Here is a 19,830-nt window from a genome sequence, read left to right as displayed (position 1 = left end):
CTTTCCCCTTTAGGACTTCTCCCAGAAATTTGCTGCATTTTTATTATTATATCCCCTATTTTATGGATTTGAAGAGGACATTAAAACTTGTCCCTTCTTAAAAAAAAACTTTCTTAAAAAAAGACAAAAATCAAAAGAGATTTTGAGAGGTTGGTGGAAAATTATTGCTCGTCTTTCTCCGCTAGGTGGATAGGAGTCAGAAAGGAGATTTTTACGTAAATTACAGTTTTGTGATTGCTCCCACTATAACTGCACGTTTGTGAGTGGACCCTGATAGGGAATCAGTTCCTCACTTGTACACTATAAGTAGTTACTCACCTACAGCACTGAATAAGAAAGCCACACTGAAGACACAAGTAAACAGGTCAGTCCAGTCTAAAGAACAACATTCAGAAAAACAAAGTACCAACACCTTCTCAGAACATGGAAATAAAAAATAACTCCATCAGAGCTACCTTGCCAAGGAGCATATTTAAAGTCCAAAATAGCACCATTCATCAGTGTCTCAAATCCCGTGGCAGCATCACAATCACTTACCACAAGGAAACCATGAGTTTCATACTACTTCTATACATCAAAAGAGTACATGGATAAAATATAGAGATATACAGACAATCAATGAAAATAAACTACTAGGCTTGTTACATCTAAATGAAAAAAGGGGGACTCTCAGCCTCTGCAAGAAGCAGATTGGGATGGTGGAAATGGAGAAAGCGATTTACCGGTTGTGTGTGAGCAGTGGAGTTTGAGTAGTGGAAGACATTGCTGTGATAGAACCAGGCCTGAGGGCCCACCTGTAATGTTTGTAAACATGGATTCACAGTGTGAAATTCTGAGAGCTTTCGCTTGAGTCAGAATGTTAAAAACTAGTTTTTATGGTACATGTTTGTCCACTGTTATTCTCTAAAGCAAGGCTCAGAGTCCCATAGTTTCTTCTTACACTTGATGATATACACAGAAACAATTCCCGATATATGACACCATGACCTCATCAAACCCATACACCATATGTAATACAAATGGAGGAGTTATGACTAAAAAGAGTAGAGGTAATTGATTTTGGTGAAATGGTGTCCATAGCCATTTACTGGAAGCAGGCATGACCCTTCCACCTCACTTTTCTTCTTGCGATTTACTTCCTTCGAGATGGGGAGACTTCCCTGTGGAGAGGAAAATATGGCATTAGCCATTCTTCAGTGAAGTCTGTTCAATGGGGTCTTCTCCTGTCCTAAGGTTTCCATAGTTCCCTAGCTTCAGTTCAAAAGTAAACATCTACTAAACATGGCTGAATCAATTACAAATACTGCCACAGGGGGCAAAGGATTGTTTAGAAACCAGGAAAGTCTTGCAGAATCTGAAAAAAAAAACTCTTCACTTGGAGATTAATGAATATGCCCCAGCAGCCAAAATGCAAAAGTATTGAGTCAACAGCCATCCTCTACTGCTGAACTGGGGAACTGGGTTGCATCTGTGGAGAACCCAACTGTACCAGCAAGGTTACAGGGGAAGAAGCCATGGAGTGGCAACACTTTCTGCAGGTCACCACCTTACACCAGGTACATCCTTACAGAATTCCTCAAAATTATTTTTCTCACTCCTGACAAAACAAGGCATTTCTGTGCCCTGCATAACAGCTGAGACAGTTCAGGTCTGAAACTACACCTGCAGGTGCCGTGTGTGAAGTAGTTCAGCAATCAAATATGCCTGAAAACGAGTAATTACTGGTTTTGCACTTGAGGCATAGAAAGCAGACACAGAGTCTCAGTGTCATGAATGCAAAGCTCATGGCCACAAATCAACAGATGTCACCAAGCTGCTTTGAGTATTAACAGTTTGGGTAACTAAAAAAAGGAACCAACCCACTTTGAGTAGTGGTAATTTGGGTAACCAAAAAAAATAATGATGTTATCTGCCAATAAATCAATTCATTTGCTTGTTTTTTTAAAACTCCAAGCTCCGTTTTGTGGCTCCACTTGGCCTTCAACGTAAAGTGCATCTTAGCTATGGAAGTACAACTTATTCTTCAGAGAATCTTTTACAGTTTAGACTTGTTATCTTTTAAACACCTTGCAGCTTTAAGCAGCTAACATACACTAATAAGTGACTTTCATATAGTACTTCATTGGAAATAGTACTCTAAAGACACTGTAGTGTGTTACTTGTCTCTGGACAAGTAAGGAGATGGTGAGCCACATCAGCCAGTTGTCTCAGGTTTTCATTAATCATACCTAACTACTTGCTGCCTGAAGTCTATACCTGTCCATCAAAGCGTTTAAATGTGTTTCAGTTTAAGCCTTAGAAAGAAGCCTAAAGGCTAAGCATATGTTTAAAGTGCTTTGCTGATGCTATGTCACTATGGGATCTTAAAAAAAAAAAAAAAAAAAAAAAAAATTGTTTATCTAGTCATGTATTGTAAGTTATGGAAAAAAATCTGTGGGTTTTGTGTTCAAGAGATCAGAATTGTAAAGGTGTTTTTATGCTTAGGATATGCTTGTCACATAAGCAGAATGTTTTCAGTTGTTTAAGAAATTGAACTTATCTTGTTCAAGCTCAATTTTTCTGATGTGAGTTGCAAATTTCCAAATTAAGAATTGAACACATAGCAGTTTCACAACTACTGAGAAAGTGCTATATTCAGCAAATTTCCTTCTGTGGCTCTTCAAAGCTGTAATTTTAACAGGAATGTCCGTATTTGCTACATTTACTTGTGCTGGGAATGAAGTCACACCATGGCTCTCCCATTGTCTTTATCACAGTTTATAGGATAAATTCTTCCTTCAGGAAGATGAACTGAGCCCAGGGTTCTGCACTGCACACAGCCACAAGCAGCTTTCAGGTTGAACATGTAGAGTAAAAACCTTTCCCAGGGGCAAATAGTGCCCTCTCCCTCTGGGGCATCAAGAAATGATGTGCAGACTTTGGTCAGTGCATATCAGAAGGACTCTGTAGGCTAAGGGAAGAAGCAGGAGTAGAAATGTACCTTGCCTTTGCTAGAGATAAACTGTGGATTTTGCAAGAGGCAATTTCAGAATGAAAAAAAAAAATGTTTAAATATTAGTAACTGCAGAAACTTGTTTCCTCACAGGACTTCACAAAATTCCATTCTCGTGATAATATTTTTGCTTTTTTGGTGACTAAATTTGTTACTTGTGCATCATTACAGGATCTGAGAAGAAAACTAGAAATTTACACATGCAAACAGGCACACCACACAGACCAAAGGTCTGGGCAAATTTCCAAAAGCATTGTGTTGGGCAGTTCCTTTTCAGCTGTAAAAACAATCTCAGTCCTGAAATTCTGCCATACAATCATGAGATAAAAAGTCCCATATGACCCTTCTAGATCTGGAAATAAATAGTCTTTAAGAAGTGTATCCTTTTATATTTGTTGATTGCGGGGGGAAGGGAAGGAGAGGAAGTGCACTTTTATCTGACATAGGAGTTCAAAAAATCTATTACTTTTACTTCATAGTTTCAGTAGTTCAAGCTGTTAGCACTGAGTACATAAAACTGTTGAGCTGAAGGACTGAGCACTTTATGCAGGAACCTACCCTGATTAATTTTATAGGACAGATGAAAAAATTAGATTCCAAAGACACCTAGTTTCTGTTCAGGCTCATACTCTGCTGGAAGTTGGACTGTGTTCAGCCAATATTCAAATTGCTTTTGGAGACCTATTGTGAAAGAAAATTTGGAGCTACTTCTGAACACTAGTCCTTGTAAGAATATGCCAAATATCTTTTGAAGAATTACATAAAGGCTAGAAAAAAAGCACTGTATTTAAAAAGCAGGAATACAATCACTTTAAAGGAAAAAAAGTATAATATTTTTTGAACTAGTTGGGAAACAACTATCCCCTTTGATAAACCTTTTTTATAGATATGTACAGCATAAAAACATGGCTCTTAATAAACCCAATGTAATGCAGCATTGTTACTAATTATGCTGCACGGTCCACAGCTTCATTCCTGTGTTTCAGGAGCAGCTTTGTTTAATGGTGAATGACAACTTACTTAAAGGCTGATAACTTAAAATTTTGAATAAAAATAATCTACTTAACACACAGCTGATTCATGAAATTAGCAGTTTAATTTATGTATGACTATTCCTCAGAATCTGGCATTGCTATCAGCCTACTCAGAAGAACTTCTGAAATCTTTGAATGTTAAGAATGGCAGTACTGCCACATATGTTAGTTTAAAGATTAGCATGCTAGCACATGAATCTGCAAATACCAGATGGCAAATAGCCCAGCTATATATCTTAGAAGTTCCTTTTTAAACAAGAGGTGTGGAAAATACAGTGTTATCCAGATGGAATAGCAGAGTTTTGTTAACAGGGAGCTAGAGTCCAGATAATAATTGAAAATTAATTTAAAAGATTCTCCACATGCTTTCCCCTGTACTTACCTGCCATTTTTTATTTTACCAGATTTTGAGGCAGTAATGAAAGGGAATATGAAAATAAAACATGTACGGTCTGTGGTTTTGAGTACTTGTTACATTGTCCTACTCAAATTTCATATCCAGTTTCACATTTATAAAACTAGCAATAAAACCACAACAAAATCTTATTAATATTGTCTGACAAGCCACATCTTCTGCGCTTATGCTAGGGTATTTCTTGTCAAGCTCAGATGAAAATTGCCATGCTTTTTTATGATTGTTGCTCAAGCCAGGTAAAGCACAAGTAGAAAATTTTATGAAAGAAAAAGAAAACCAGCAACGCCTCCTCCTCCTGCATTATTATTGACTTTTTCATCTGCATTGCTAAGACAGAATTGCCAAAATCAAGCACTCAAAACTCAGATGTCAAGCTTGTAATATCATGAGACAAGCTGAAGGAATACAAGCTACTGAAAATTAGTATGTTTTCCTTCTAGTATGTAGCCAGCAAGAGTCCATGTTTTCTGCAAGCTGAAGGCTAAAAACATAATTTTAAAATGAAAGCTGAAATCCCCAGTTAACTGCCTGGCTTAAGGAGCCAAGGCTTTAAGAATAACAGAATATCATGAGACTCGTGATGAAATCATGAGAGCTGGCTACTCTCTTGAAACAGTCATAAAACAAAATCCATTGAACTTTCAATATTCTTGGAGGGATGTCTTTTTTTTTTTTTTTTGCTCCCCCAGAAAACCTTCATTTTAGTAAACTGTTTATTGGATGAAAGGAACTGCATAAATAACTTTACCTTTGGAAATCCCCCATCCCCTCGGCTGGTTGGAAAGATTTTCTGGCTTACCCAAATCATTAACCTTGGCTGATAAACCTGTAGTGACATAAACATAAGCAATTTCTTACTAACAAAGAAAGATTCATTAAATGCAATTAACAGTTCATGTGAGAGGCTGCATTACTAAAAATGAATCTAATGTCATTTGTGTTTGGTCCAGAGACCTTAGCTGCATTTTATGCTCAGTACATATTTTTGAGTACTTGGGTATTTCACCTATATTGTTTATGGCAATCTGCATGGAACCAGCTTTTAAAAAGAGCATAGAACAGATTGTTTAAAAAATCTCTTTAAGAAATCCTGTATAGATGTCCGTACTAATAAACTTACTGAGGACATTGTGTGACCACATGCCCATTGTCTTCTGCCAGGAGTCACTGATGAAAGGCTATTTAATGAAGTTTACCTTTGCTGATGAATGCAGGAGACAAGGCAACACATCTTTGATAATCCTTTCACAATGAACAATGAACTATAGCTTAGTACTTTCTAAGATCACTGACAGAGCTACAATACTGTTACAGCACCCTATATTTTTAGGCATAAAAGGAATTCCAACATAGTATAGAAGACATGCAATAAAATAACTTGCAGCAGGATTTAATGGTTAAGGCACTGGACTAAGTCTGCTATACAAAAATTTTCCTGTGGAAAATGGGTAAGATCCAAAGCCAGCCACTGACTACAGTGGGAAGCTAGAATGAATAAATGCTAGACTAACACAGTGCAGTTACGGTGAATCTGAGATGGAAACCTCCTGTGCTTCAGTTCCTCAACTGCAGGATGAAGATCAGAGCATTTCTTCATCTTGCTCTCATTAAACACTGAAGTGATCAGGTGCAAGCTGCATACAATGCTGAAGATCTTAAATTTATTTTCCTACTGGATCTGCCTCCTGTGTCTTCAGCGTTTTGTGAATTGAACTCTTTCTGCACAATGACTGAATGTCAAACTGTCAATGTTTTGAGCTGAACATTGTAAATTACACTATTCAAGTTTCTTTGCACTTTGGGAATCAAAACTTGCCTTGTCAATTAAATTCCTGATGGACCAACTTTACTCACCCGCTTAGTATGGCATACAGATTGAAACCTGAGGAATGTTTTCATTTCTGTGGAGCTGCATGTTGATCACTAGTTGCCACAACTGCACTAGATGTAGCTTGGGGAAATTATCAGAATATTACTTGAATCATCTTTTAAAGAGAAAATCCTGAACTATATGATAAAGTAGGAAACAGAGAAGGGAAATTTAAAACACAGAACCTAAGGCAGTTCCTGCTCTGATACTTTGTCCCATAATTTTCCACAGGTGAAACCACAGTGCTTTCTGCAGATTAAAGCTTCAGATTTTACTTTGTATTTGAGATTACCATATGATCTCAGTTAAACTCTCTGGGTATAGCTGACATAGAGTAACTAATACACAGCATAAGGCACTTTGTGAATTCACCAGTTAATATTTACATTGAATATTTGGGACAAATGAAAGTTACCAAGTAACCCCTGAGCCACCCTGTTGCTATTTACGATCGCTGATTATTCATCCTGCAACTATGCCTTCAATTTATTGTATAGTAGGGTTTTTTTTTTTTGTATGAAAAACTCACGGTGGAAAACAGCAATAGCAGATCAGCTTTACCACACAACACAACATGCTTACACCAGCAAAGTATACAAAAATGTGTATTTTCCTATAGGAGGAAGGAATAAGCATCAGAATACAGTATTACTCATTATGATGAATGTGAGCTTCTGTATTTTCCATGGAGTCTGAGAGGTATTCAGGTTAACCTTGTCATCCCTATTAATAATTTAATGGAAGTTTAAAAAGCATCTGCAGTTAAATGGCAAAGAAAGGATCATCAACTTAAATTCATAAGAACTTAGAAGGATTGCAGTTTGAAGGTAGGTGTTAGAAATTGGACAGGAGGACAAAGGTTTAGATTTTCAGACACACTCATAACAATGCTCCATGGTTAAGGAACAGAACAAACAAACAAACAAAAACCCCATACACAACTCCCTATCTTTCACCACTGTCTTTCACAGTAATTTTCTGTGGACGAAAAAATTCAGTTAACTCCTATTTTCTTAATATCTCTTCAAAAGAAACTACTATGGCCAATATTAATGGATTATAATCATATGAAACTACTCAACATGCAATAACTGTTCTACTGTAACTGCCAAAGTCCTGAATGGGCAGAAAATGACTTTAATATCTGCCTTGTAAGCAACACTGAAAGGCCAAGAAATCTTGCATCCTGGCTAAGTGGAGGAAGATTCTGGAATGGGAAAAAGTTACCTGTGTAGAAGAGTCCACTTGGGACTTAGTACAGTCCACCAGGATAAAAAAAAAAAAAAAAAATAAAAATCCCCAAAACAAACAACACAACAAACAAAACAAAACAGAAGAAAACAAAGGATGTCTTGCAGTGCTACATCCTTTATAAAATGCAGAAACTACTTAGATGTTCAAATATATGGATAAATAGGGTACTAGAAAACACACCAAGCACTTTTCGTCAGTTACAGCAGCTGAAAAGAACTGATACTAATGTTGCAAGATGAGCTGTAGAGAGAGAAAAAGAGCAAAGCAATGCTGCATTAGAGAGTAGGATGTAAGGCTTACAACGTGCAGCTGTTAGCGTGAAGCAAACACTCCTAAATAAATGCTTCCATTGATACACACCATATTTTCATTTCTTAGTCCTTCCTGTGTGATCATTAAACAAGTACAGCCTTAGCTTAAATAACTGAAGTATCAGGATTCAGAACAGAATTACTGAACTCTAGGGTGGACTAAACACTAAAGTTACTACAAATCTATACAATGCATAACAGTCACATGCTGACCCAAACTGGATAAACACTGGGGAAAAAAAATTCAAACTAGTAAGCTTTATCCATAAATTGCCAGAGTGGATCACCCCTAAACATCTAACAGCACTACTACCCTTGGAAGCCTGTCTTCCTGGCAGCACGTGTGATACACTAACCCATTCATTCCCACTTTGAGAAGTGAGGGGGAAAGAAACCTACTCCTTTATGTCTGAGACAGTGTTGTACAAGTAGTTCCGCCTGAAACATTGAGGCCAACTTGAAACAGAGAATTGTGATCTAAGAAGAACATGTTTTCAATCGAAAACATACAAGTTATAAACATTAATATTAAAAATCAGAAAAAGAAAATGTGGAGGAAAATAAATGCCCAGTCTATTTACTGTTTCTTACAGCATTTAGACTCCAGAACTACTGACTGCTATTTTTTTTTTGTTTTTCAGTACTAAAAGGATTACTAGACTTGATGCTTTCCGCTGCTCAACAAACCAAAAAAAATCTTTCTGCTACTGCAAAGGACAGTTTAATGAGCATTTCAAAAGTCTAATGCCTATTTTTCCATTTTTAGCCACACCATCTTTAAGAGGAGTAGTAGAGGAGTACAAATTTTGTCCAACTTTAAAACAGATAAATAAAATAATGTTAACAGAGATGGACTAAATCTACTGTACCAGTCACATCAAAATGCTAAATTAATATCTTACTACCCACTCTTCATTCCTACTCACTAAGAGAATCTTTCAAACATCCAAATCCATCCATCAAAAGGAAAAAAAAACCCCAGATTTAAGTCATACTAAACTTAGTAAAACGAGCACACTCCTGTTAAGCATTCCCAAGGGTTTTATGGTTAAAAAAACAAGCAAGAGAGCTCTCAGAGTTAACTTTATCTACCTTTTTTCTTTTCATGTGGACCACAACTGAATTCCTGTTCAAGTCTCAGTCAAGATTTATGGGAGTTGAATTAAACTGCAGTCTGGATTTTCAAACTACAAGCTAAACAAAGAAAATCAACTGCTCTGAGTACATCAGCAACCACCTTTTAAGAAGTTTCAGGTAAGTTCTTTATCATATAAACCAATTTGGGGGGGAGGGTGGAGGGGGGTGGAGGGACACGAAGAGAAAATAAAAAGGAAATTATGACAAGTAGTCTAGAAATTCCTAATTACAGGTACAAAATGATCATCTCTAGGAAAAGCTTTACTGTATGTATTAGCAGTTTAATAGCAGACACAGATGGCCCTGTGCTGAGGAACAGGGAAATAAAATGACATGAGTCTGTGTTGAGAAGAAGGGGCATGCTCTTCCGCCCTACACAGCACTAAAACTACACCTCCACAGTTCTGAGGACTGAGAGCCTTGCATGTCTGTAGTGCCTAGTCCAGAAGGGAGAGAGGCTGTCCACCTACCACATTCTCCTGAGGATGGGCTTGCACAGCTGGAAAGGAACTCTGCTCCTCAACACCGTACCTATATTTGTTTAAAGTGGTTTGGGGATTTTTCACCACCGTTACTATGTGTTGCAAAGACACAAATCAGTGGTATTAAGTCTCCTAGAGGAAAAACTGAAGATCATTTCCTTTGCCACTGGTCTTGGCATCACTGCAACTGTCTAGCAGATTTTCTTTCCAAATTCAGTCCTGAAACACTCTCTTTTGAAAAAAAGAAACCAAAACAAACACAAAACCAACCAACCAACCAACAAACCCATACACTGTTGTCTGCTAAGTTTCAACAGTTATAATGTTGCAGTTTTTTTGAAGTTCTTTAGGTACGGGCTGATTTGTACTAGAGTGGTATTTCCCAGAAGGTTCCACCACGCACTTATCAGCCCCCTAAATGCCTTCCACTGCAGCAAAAAGTTCTTTGTAACCAACAGCCCACCAAAACAATCCAGACGCATAAACATAAAAGCTTCGGAATCTTCTGAAGAGGGCAATGACAGGGCTACATCAAAAGTCCTCATCACTACTCCTTAATTCAAAGAGTCAGCGAAGTTTTAAAGAATCAAATGGGATATTGCTGTTGTGGCAGGCTGGTTCTGAAACAGGCTCAGTGCGAAAGTTTCCCTTTTGAAACATCACAAACCACAACCTGCAGAAGTTAAACTGCAACTCATTTACCTTAACCTTATTATTTAAAAATGCAGTGAACATGTGGCTTAACAGGTGTGAGTCCTGTCAGTTTTGTGAACTCAATCACTTTTTTCGTGTGGCTGTGCATCACAAGTCTGAATCTCTGGTTGAGGTACAGTGACAGTCATCCCGAATAACCTGTCTTCACATACTGTCAGGGCAGCATGTTTTCCTATCAGTCTTGCTTTCCATATCAGCGCCATGAACATTCAAAAAACAGTGAGGGAAAAAACATAATTTATAATAATTTTAGCCAGTTAATTCTGCATAGCAGATAAAGGTAGATAAATGGTATGAGAGAACTGATGAAGAATTATATGATCGTTATCCTCTTGGCTGGGATTGCTTCAAGTGGCACACCTTTTTCAGGAGACTTTATCTGCTATTACAGTAATAATTAATACACAGCAGTATATCAGCAGAACATGGCAGGACAATTGCACACCTGAAGTTGCCTCTGACTTCTGTGAATCAGCTTCCTTTGCTGGCTCTGCCTTTTCACAGGGAAGATATTGCTGCTGCCTTTTTTTCCTCCCCATCCGATGACTCAAACTCACAACCACATAAAGATGAAAAAGCCTAAATGAGACAAGTATGCTTTTCATTGCATCCCCCTCTCCACACTGCATATGAATTACCAAGTTTATGCATTAGAGGTTTTTTTCAGCCTGTGTTCATTACTTCTTCCATTTCTGTCAAGTTCACAGAATACGGTGTCATCTGATCCTCTCCTATACAACATAAGGAATTGACCTTGGAAGTCGTTTTTCTAGATTTTAAATACAAAACTTCTCATATAAACCCATCTTCATCCATTGTTTCTTTCATTGTTCTTAAAGCACCTATTCTCCAGGTTACACTAAAATGGCTGATGCTATGTAGTCTCCTATCTTGGCCCATCTGTATCAGCTTCTTTAAAGAACTCACTCCTGTCCTCACTATACAGATTGCATATTTTATGTATGTACTTACACCATCCCATGACATATATATGAAAATTATCTGAGTGACCACGCAAAATTTGCTAAAACATACCTTCAAGACTAATGGGCTCTCTGGCTGCAGAGCCCCTTGCTGCAGGAAAGGATGCTGGTGGATACTTAGCAGATGGAGATGCTTGGATACGGTGATACAGAGCAGGCACGTTCTTCCAAGTCTCTAAGGTGGCTACTCACCTCCAAAACTGAGTGAGTATGGTGTTGAAGAAGGGGAAAACACAAGCTAATCTAACTTCAGTATATAGTCAGCACACTCCTGTCAAATTCTTTAGCTGATAAGAACCCTCAGCAGAAACTTTAGCTGTCTTCTGGAATGCAGGATTGAATGAGGTTAGTTATAGAATACGCTTTTTCCCTGGACAGAAATCCTCACCACTCCACCTGTGTGTAATGCAATTTTTAGGCAGGGAGATGAATTTGCACTTTTCTGCACTAGTCAGGATGAATCTAGCTTGTGTGCTACAAGTGGCTTCATGCTGCTTTTTTACTTCATTAATATGCAAAAAACATTGCAAAGCATTCTTAATATTTACCACGCGTATGAGCAGTAAAAGAAAGCAAGTGGTACATTGTGAATGCTGTCATAAATGCTCATCCAACTTCTGACTGAATTCATGAATTTAACAAATATGCTCATTACCAGAGTATCACACTCCTTGAAAGGAAAATAAATGCAATTATTCCAGAAGAATAATAAGAAGCAAAAGTATATTATACGGAAAGTTCCATTAACCAATAAAATGGCGGTGAACTACTTTATCCCACAAGTAAATTTCTGTGCATGGACTCTGAAACTGTAAATCATTACAGAAACTGAAATAACCAAATGAGCTCTCCAAAAAAAACCAAACTCAAACCCCAGTATAACATCTATCACTTAAGTTGGCTCTGCACTACAATGTCAGCTTTTGTTATTTTACTTAACATGCATGCACAGATAACCAACAATAACAAGCCTGAGAACTAAAGTGATATTTGAGTTTTCCGTCAGTTGCATTGGAGTTTGTAATCTGCTCTTCAAGTGCAATAAGGTACTGAAAAGCTTAATTAGTAACTATTTCTATCTACAGCTAATGGTAAGCACAGAACAAGATGCAGCAGCGAGTCTCATTACAGAATCAGGTGAACACACAGTATAGCAGCAAAATACAGGACCAAAAGCTACACAGTGAAGTTCTTCAGTAGTTTCATACCCAACACTGACAAATTACTGTAGCAACAGAGGAGGAAGAAAAGCAGCATGGTCACAGTAGGGGAATCCTGAAGCAAGAACAGAGACAGCCCAGAGTAATGCTTCTCTTGTGTGCTGTCCCAGTTCCCTTCTTTCAGTTTTGGGGTATAGAACAAGCTGAATCCCAAAATGTGTTTCATTTCTGATTTCCTATAAAATTTCTAAATTAATGGCCTGAAAACTATAGCTTACACACAACTTAGCAGTTTTGGAGTAAAACTTTGGGGGTTTTTTTTGTTTGTTTTGTTTTTATTTTTTTCTTTTTTTTTTTGTTTTGTTTTGTCTTTTTTTTGTTTTGTTTTGTTTTTTAAATTCAGTTTAAATCTCTCACATATACACAGACACTTCTCACAGAAGAGATGTTGTTCTCCAAGTGGCAGCAAGCTGTGAAGTTGGTCTCTGGCAACTGCTTTCCGGCAGAGACTAGCCATGAAGGCCTGTCCCCTTATGAGATTCTAACCCCTTGCCCAACCACCATGTTTCAGGCAAGTAGTAAAAGCCACGGTGCTACAAATGAAAATGGGAGAGAGAACCACATTGCACAGCCAGTACTTACCTCATTAAGAGATGTAACGACCACAGCTGATGATATTGTAGCAGGTGCTTGAGAGCTAGTATTATAGTACATTTACCTGAAGTCACCATATTAACAGTATCTAGTATCACCTAATGCAGCCTAACTGCTACTCCAAATAAGAAACCACAAACTCTATCACTTATGTTCTGTAAGCTGAAAGTAGTGAACTATCCATGAGTTCTGAGGCACACCTAAGAGGGAGACACACAGAAAAAGAACTTTTCCTGCCAAGTATTGTTTCTGAGTTTTGTTCATGTTGCCTTATACAATTACTTAGCTGAAAAACTATTGTTAAGTACATTTACCAATATTTCCAAAGGATTTTCTTCTGTAGGAATAGTTATCTAAACTCCTCTTTCATGATGGAGATTTTATTTTATTTTATTGCATATACAGTCATGCTAAAGAAGGAAGAATTGTCCCTCTCTAACATAATCTTTTTGAGTAGCTGTATGATGCCAATGGGTGCCTTCTAAACATCAATGCTGTGAACATTCCCAAGTTCTTTCCAATAATGTACATTAAGCGAAGGCTTATGCTACCTTCAGTGACAACACACAAATTTAACTTTTTTCAACTTACTCCCACACAGGTATGCTATGCTATGCAGACAGACAATAAAGTTAGTGTTAACAGAACTAATCCAGAAATATTTCTTCCTGCAGGTTGAGAAAACACTACCTGTTCTCAGGGTGCTTTTTTAAAAATTGCAGTATTTACAGAAGGAAACATCAGGAATCCTCCCAGGAACATCTACATAGGGATTCCATTCAGCAGTGCTACTGTAAATTTGCCAGACCAGCAGTCTAAACTGGGTTTTATGTAACAATCAAACAATGATTCATAGTATCATTCTACATTAAACATTTGAAAAGGACATTTTTTTTCACCTTTCCAGACTGCACCCTCAACCAATACGGTTTAATGAGGTGAACAAGTATTTGAAATAAAACCAAAATGCAAATATTTTAAAAAGTTTTTATTAAAATATCCTGTCCCAGTCAATGATACCAACTGAACTGTGTTCATGAAGTTATCCTAAGGCTATTAAGCGTAGTCCCTCTCCCGTCTTTTTAGGTATACACACAAGAATCAGAGCTCAGGTGTGGGGCAGCAGTATTCAGTGAAGTTCAGCAGAGATTTGTCCTGAACAAAGTATTACATAAACCTCCAAATCCATGTGTCAGCATAGTTCTGTTCAGAAAAATTATGCTGGTATACACTTACAAAAGTTTAGCACCCAGAGCATGCATGTTTATGACTGGGTAGAAAGATACATATATATAAAGCTTTTGTCTTGTAATGTGCATATGAACTGTACCACAGCAATATCCACCATGTCTACAGCTTTGTACAAAAATTACTGGGTTCTTTTTTCCACCCCACGTCAATTTTTTCTATTTGTAATCAGGTAAAGGTGCTTTTTTTTCCACATAGCTGAACAGTTGACCTGGCAGAAGTGTTGCAAAAAATGAGTTTGTATTTATGCTTATTTATTTTGTAAGCTGGAAGGGCTTTAATTCTTCTTAATTTTTCAGGAATCAAGTAAAGTTGAGCAAACTGCACCCAGTGTATTCTCCCTGCACAATGTATAAGTGTAATAAAAAAACCCAATATACACATTCGGATGGCCTAAAGCACTCATCCCTCTCAATTACTTCTCTTGAACAAATTCCGCCCATGGCTACATGTGAACAGAAGAGGATATGATGTAGTCCTACAACTCCTATGCAGCTCTGAACTACCATTAAGGAGATCCCAGTTCCAGTACTTGGCAACTGATAATTGATTGATTGATTATTCCTAGTACTTGATTATTACCATGTAATAATCAGCAAAGAAATGAGAGTTTTCTCATGCCAGACCAGGGCTGCTTTCTCCCTTATCTGTTCTCTCTCTGAAAGGCCATTTTTCTCTTTTTTTCCCCAAGTAAGACTACAAAATCCAGAGAATGAAAATGATAGAATGACCTCAAAAATACATCCAGCCCAGGCAAGGACATGCTACAGGAAGCATTCAGCTCAGTTTACTTCCTTCTGGGGCCTTCATGCTTTGGGATGACACAGCTGTACTGTACAACACCTAGCCTAGAGATCCCAGTCCACTAGTGCTTCAGAAGAAAGACACCTAATTGTGCTAAGTCTGAAATAAATTAGTGATCTGTTCTAGAGTATATTTTGTTTATTTTCAGGTAGGTCAAAATGAAATTATTAGCAATGTATCTGTTTACTGATATATACTTTTATTAGTGATATTACTTTAAATTCCTTAGCACCTGCACAGCAAACTCTCAGAACTGAATTTAAGTTTGGAAATGAGTTGCAGTGCAAGATGGAAGGAAGGACACACCTAAGCACTTTAGAAGCAAACAAACAGATTGCTTTGTCTAGTGTCTAAAATGCCTGTTTGAGTTCTTTCTTCAAAAAAACCCCAACCCATTCACAATTTAAAAAAATCCACCTTTCCTGGTTTTCCTAAAAGTCTACTCTGAGGTCACAGAAAACTGGAATGAAAACTTCCTTACTCTTACACTCTTGACAACATCTTTTATTTGAATGACTGGATCACCTAGACCAAATAAATCTTGGCTTTTTTTTTTCTTTTTCCTTAAAACATTTTTTTTTCTTAATTAGCACTAAAATCAAAATTTGTATTTTATGTATTTGCTTTTACTTACAAAAAGTTTAAGAAACATTTTATGGAATGAGAACATGAGGCAACTTAGAAGACAGTGAGGTTAAAACAAAAATCTATTTATTCTCACTCAACAAGATAATTCTAGTCACCCTTAATTTTATTGTAAACTCACCTACATAATTAATGACCTTTCAGTTTAGCAAGGGAATAAGCAGGCCATTTCCCCCAGTTTTCTAAGGTTTTGTTCAGCTTGGTGAAATGTAACAGCTAAATCTTCACTGACCAGTGAAGAGCAGAATAGAGCCTTGACATATGCTGTTACTTTAAAAACAAAGTAAGCACTTCTACAATCATGTCTTTCACTGTTGAAGGTGCTGATAGGTAAAGAATTTCTTTTCCTGCATATTAGAATGGATAAGGACACCCATGCATTAAATACAAGAAACATGCCAAAGAGAAGTGAGTTCATCACTGCAAGGGAAGTATGTCAATGGTCTGACTTAAAAGTACATTCACTGCTACTGTGCCAAAAGTGAGAGAAAGGGAAAACGGGGCGGGGGGGGAAGGGATTCTGCTAAGTTGCATCACATCTTGAGCAACATTGCAAGTTGGGGCAAAACCTAATCTTTCTTATATTACATTTTTGATCAACAGTCACAGAAAGTGGATTTAGGCCTTTTGTTACCATATGAAAAACTTATTAAAAGCAGCCAGATGAGATTTTTATTTATGTTATGCTGCAAAAAAAAAAAAAAACAATAGGACCAGACAGGCATGTGACTAGGTTATATTTTGTGCATGTGGATAGTTCTAAGTTGTATTTTATGTTCTGGTGCACAGGCTGGCTTTGCAAAACTGATTCACTGACTACTACAAGAACCTTGCCTGATTTACAGAATCATCTGCTGTTAAAAATCAGTGGCTATTTTATGCCTAACTGAACTTAAAATAATCTTTTGTTCCATAGATAGGCATATATTGCACGTAACAGCCTGCATACCATCTAAAAATGTGGGCTGATTGTCACCTTGGTGTTGGTAGGAAAACAGATGCCTTATCCATTACTCCACAGTTGTGTGAACAAAATGTATTTTAACATGAATTCTATTCACAGTTCAAGTGAATCATTTTCCTTTTAATTCCCCACCCCCAACTATTCATTTAAACACAGATGAGCAAAGCACTTTCATAAAAGTAGGTTCCAGAATAGACTAAAACTCCAGAATTTGCAAGTTTATTTTTGCAGATAGTAATGATAGAAAACAAAGAGCCAAAAAGAAAAAAAAAAGCCTTTATAACAGATTACATATCTGGTTATTTTAAACATCCTTTGATCATCCCTCCTCCCCCAATTAAAACAATCCCAAAAAAACCACACAAGGGTAATATAATTAATGTAATTAATTTAACCCAATCTTAATAAGAGTAAGTCCCTCACGACCTCACACTTTGGAAAACATTCTGTGTTAAGGTACACCCTATGCAAAGATACTTCAGAAAAGCTATTGGCCCACACAAATAAATAGCATTTCACCATGGTATTATCAGATAGCACCCAAAATATATCAGACTTAAGGCCGTACAGGCATTCAGACATGCTTCAGTGATAGCTGCATCTTCAGTCAAGAATACTTTATGACTGAGCAGCACCTAAACAGCATCTAAACTAATTCTGCCCACAGAATGCCTATATATTTAGATGTATGATGATGTTTCATCCTTAAAATTAGGTATTTGTCAGCAGTAGTGTTTCAGAGTACAAATGAGCTTTAATCGGTAAAAATACAAACACTATTAGCAGTGAAGGAAATGGGTTATTGTTGAATATTGTTCAATAAATACTTTCCAACTAAGTGCCTGTAAGTCATTCAGGCTGAGGCCCAGCCGTTTTTTTTATGGGACAGGTTTGTATAACAAAGAAAGGCTAGCCTCCTAAAAAAAAACAAAAAACAAAAAACAAACAAACAAAAAAAACCAAACCAACCAAACAAAAACAAATAGCAAGAAAATTTACTTTGCATCTTATGTACTTGCCTGACAGACTAACATTAATCTGGTTCACTTACTAAGTGCAATGACCTATTTCTTCTTTTTGAGAGGAAGGTGGCAGGACTGAAATTATTGAATATTGCTTTGTCTGCTTGTATTCCTACATGTGTTATAATGTGCATTTTTCATATTAACCTAAACATTTCTTGTTTCAATTAAATAAGCCTTACTGCACAAAGAGAGATTTCAGATTTTTATTCAAAAAATGCAAGAAAATAAAGGATCCAACATATGGAGGTTTTCAGAGTACATCAGTCATTCTATGGCAAATCCCCATAGCCTCAAAAAACTACGTCTTATAAAGGTCATACTTATAAATTAGTATTGGTGATGGGGAAACAAGCTTTGTATTTATACAAAAAATTACTGATTCTTTGCTAAAGCAACTAATTCTTACCATTTTTAGATTCTGTTAAGTCGTGGGATTGCAGTTTCTCTCAAGTTGCACAAGGAGAACAATCTGAAAACAGTTTAAAAAAAAAAAAAGAAAAAAAAGTGATTCCGACTGTCGCAGTATTTAATAGGTATTTTTTGCCAGCATACGAGTGGGTGAGCCAAGTATAAGTATAACCAATCTTCCATGGTTAAGATTAAAGTAACGCAAATTATTGCAGCCACATGTATGCTTAGATATCACAAGTCTCTGCACTTCAGTGGTCTGTAGTTAGCTTAAATATAGGACAAAGGAATCCCTGGTACCTAGATTTGCAGAACCCTATTCTATTCTTAGCACTTGGCACATCTCTGAAGAGCACTATATCCAATGGTTAACACACCTAAAAATCAGTCAGGAGGACAAAAAAACCACCACCCTATGCTTACTGTAAAGGTGGTTCATTGTTCCCAGGCATGCTACAGTGTGTTTTTTTGTAATCAAGAAACAAGTATAACAGTGTCAGGCTTTCACAATGTAATGGCCCAGAGAGTGGGTATTTTTGGAAATGGCATTGCATTACATAACCTCCAGTTTTCTCCCTATTCCACACACCCCCTACTTTAAACAGGGAGAGAAGAAGAAAAAAAAAAAAAAAAAAAGATCTTACCTCATTTAAATGGCACCTTAAATTACCACTCTCCTAATTGACTGAATTTGTAGGATACCACCTTTATCAATTTTAATATAGTGAAAAAAAATAAAGTTATCTTCCATTGTTTTTGTATTTATTACCTATAGTGTGTATGTATGCAATGATTAGTTATGAGTCATATGTTTACACACGAACACACACACACATACTGGATTTAGAACTGCAAACTCGTATATCTAAAAATGTACACAGAAACGTTTGAAAGAAAGCAGATCACTGTATGTTCACCAAAATACGGCTGTTTTGGTGGTTTGGGGTTTTGTTTGGTTTTGGTTTTTTCTCAAAAGAACCACCCAAAATGTAACTGCTGCACATGCAAAAATGCAGAAGGCTGTTGCAAGAATGACTGCTTTCTAAAAATAAACCCCAGCAGCCGGAGAGGAATCCAGTGTCAGGGCGGAGAAGAGGGAGATTCGTTTTACACGGAAGAAGAAAAGAGATGAAAAAGCCATCCTAGACCCTCGCATGCATGCTAAAAAAGCTAACTGCATTAGGTTCAAATATGTATTTTGGTGTCTGCGGACTGCAGACATAGAAAAAGGAAACGGTTTTAGAAAACCTCTTCTCGTCTCCCCTTGCACGTGTGCAGAAAAATCCCCAGCCTAGAAATACAGCCTTAAAGCACAAAGACAAAGAGTTAAATACATTTACTGCACGTTTTTCCATCTTCTTTAAGAAAGGCTGTTTGGAAATGTGCACCGAGAGGGGGGAAAGCAAGCTGCCGCAAAGTCCAGCTGAGGACAAAAGGAAATGAAAAGAAACAAGAGAGAGAGGGAGAGAGCGAGAGAGAGAGGGAGAGAGAAAGAGAAAGAGAGAGAGAGAGAATTAATTTTTAAAAAATAAGATTCTGTGGATTGGAATTGCATATACTTACAGACAAAAGCCCCCGCTCCCTGCTCACTTTCTGTCCTTTCTACATGATCTGAAACACAAATGTGGATTAAAAAAGGGCAGCATGCTACAGAAGGGAATTTATAGTTGGGGGAGTGGAGAGGGTAGGGGGTGTGGGGAAGAATGACTGCACCTCTTCCAAAGTGCAGG

General features: G+C 37.2%; 1 long non-coding RNA gene across 1 annotated transcript; it reads right to left on the bottom strand.

The window, feature by feature from the left end:
• Positions 1–601: 601 nt before the first annotated feature.
• LOC103775804 lies at positions 602–19,829 on the bottom strand. The gene is made up of 4 exons (XR_608173.1): positions 19,664–19,829; positions 18,099–18,161; positions 5,190–5,267; positions 602–1,160 (listed from the first exon to the last, which is right to left on the bottom strand). It is a non-coding gene; the product is annotated as an uncharacterized LOC103775804 (long non-coding RNA).
• Between the last annotated feature and the right edge of the window lies 1 nt (position 19,830).

The sequence above is a fragment of the Merops nubicus genome, unplaced genomic scaffold (genome assembly GCF_000691845.1).
Source record: "Merops nubicus isolate BGI_N331 unplaced genomic scaffold, ASM69184v1 scaffold47896, whole genome shotgun sequence".
Taxonomy (NCBI): domain Eukaryota; kingdom Metazoa; phylum Chordata; class Aves; order Coraciiformes; family Meropidae; genus Merops; species Merops nubicus.
Note: the sequence above shows the minus strand (reverse complement) of the source record. Positions and strands in the feature narration are given on the sequence as shown.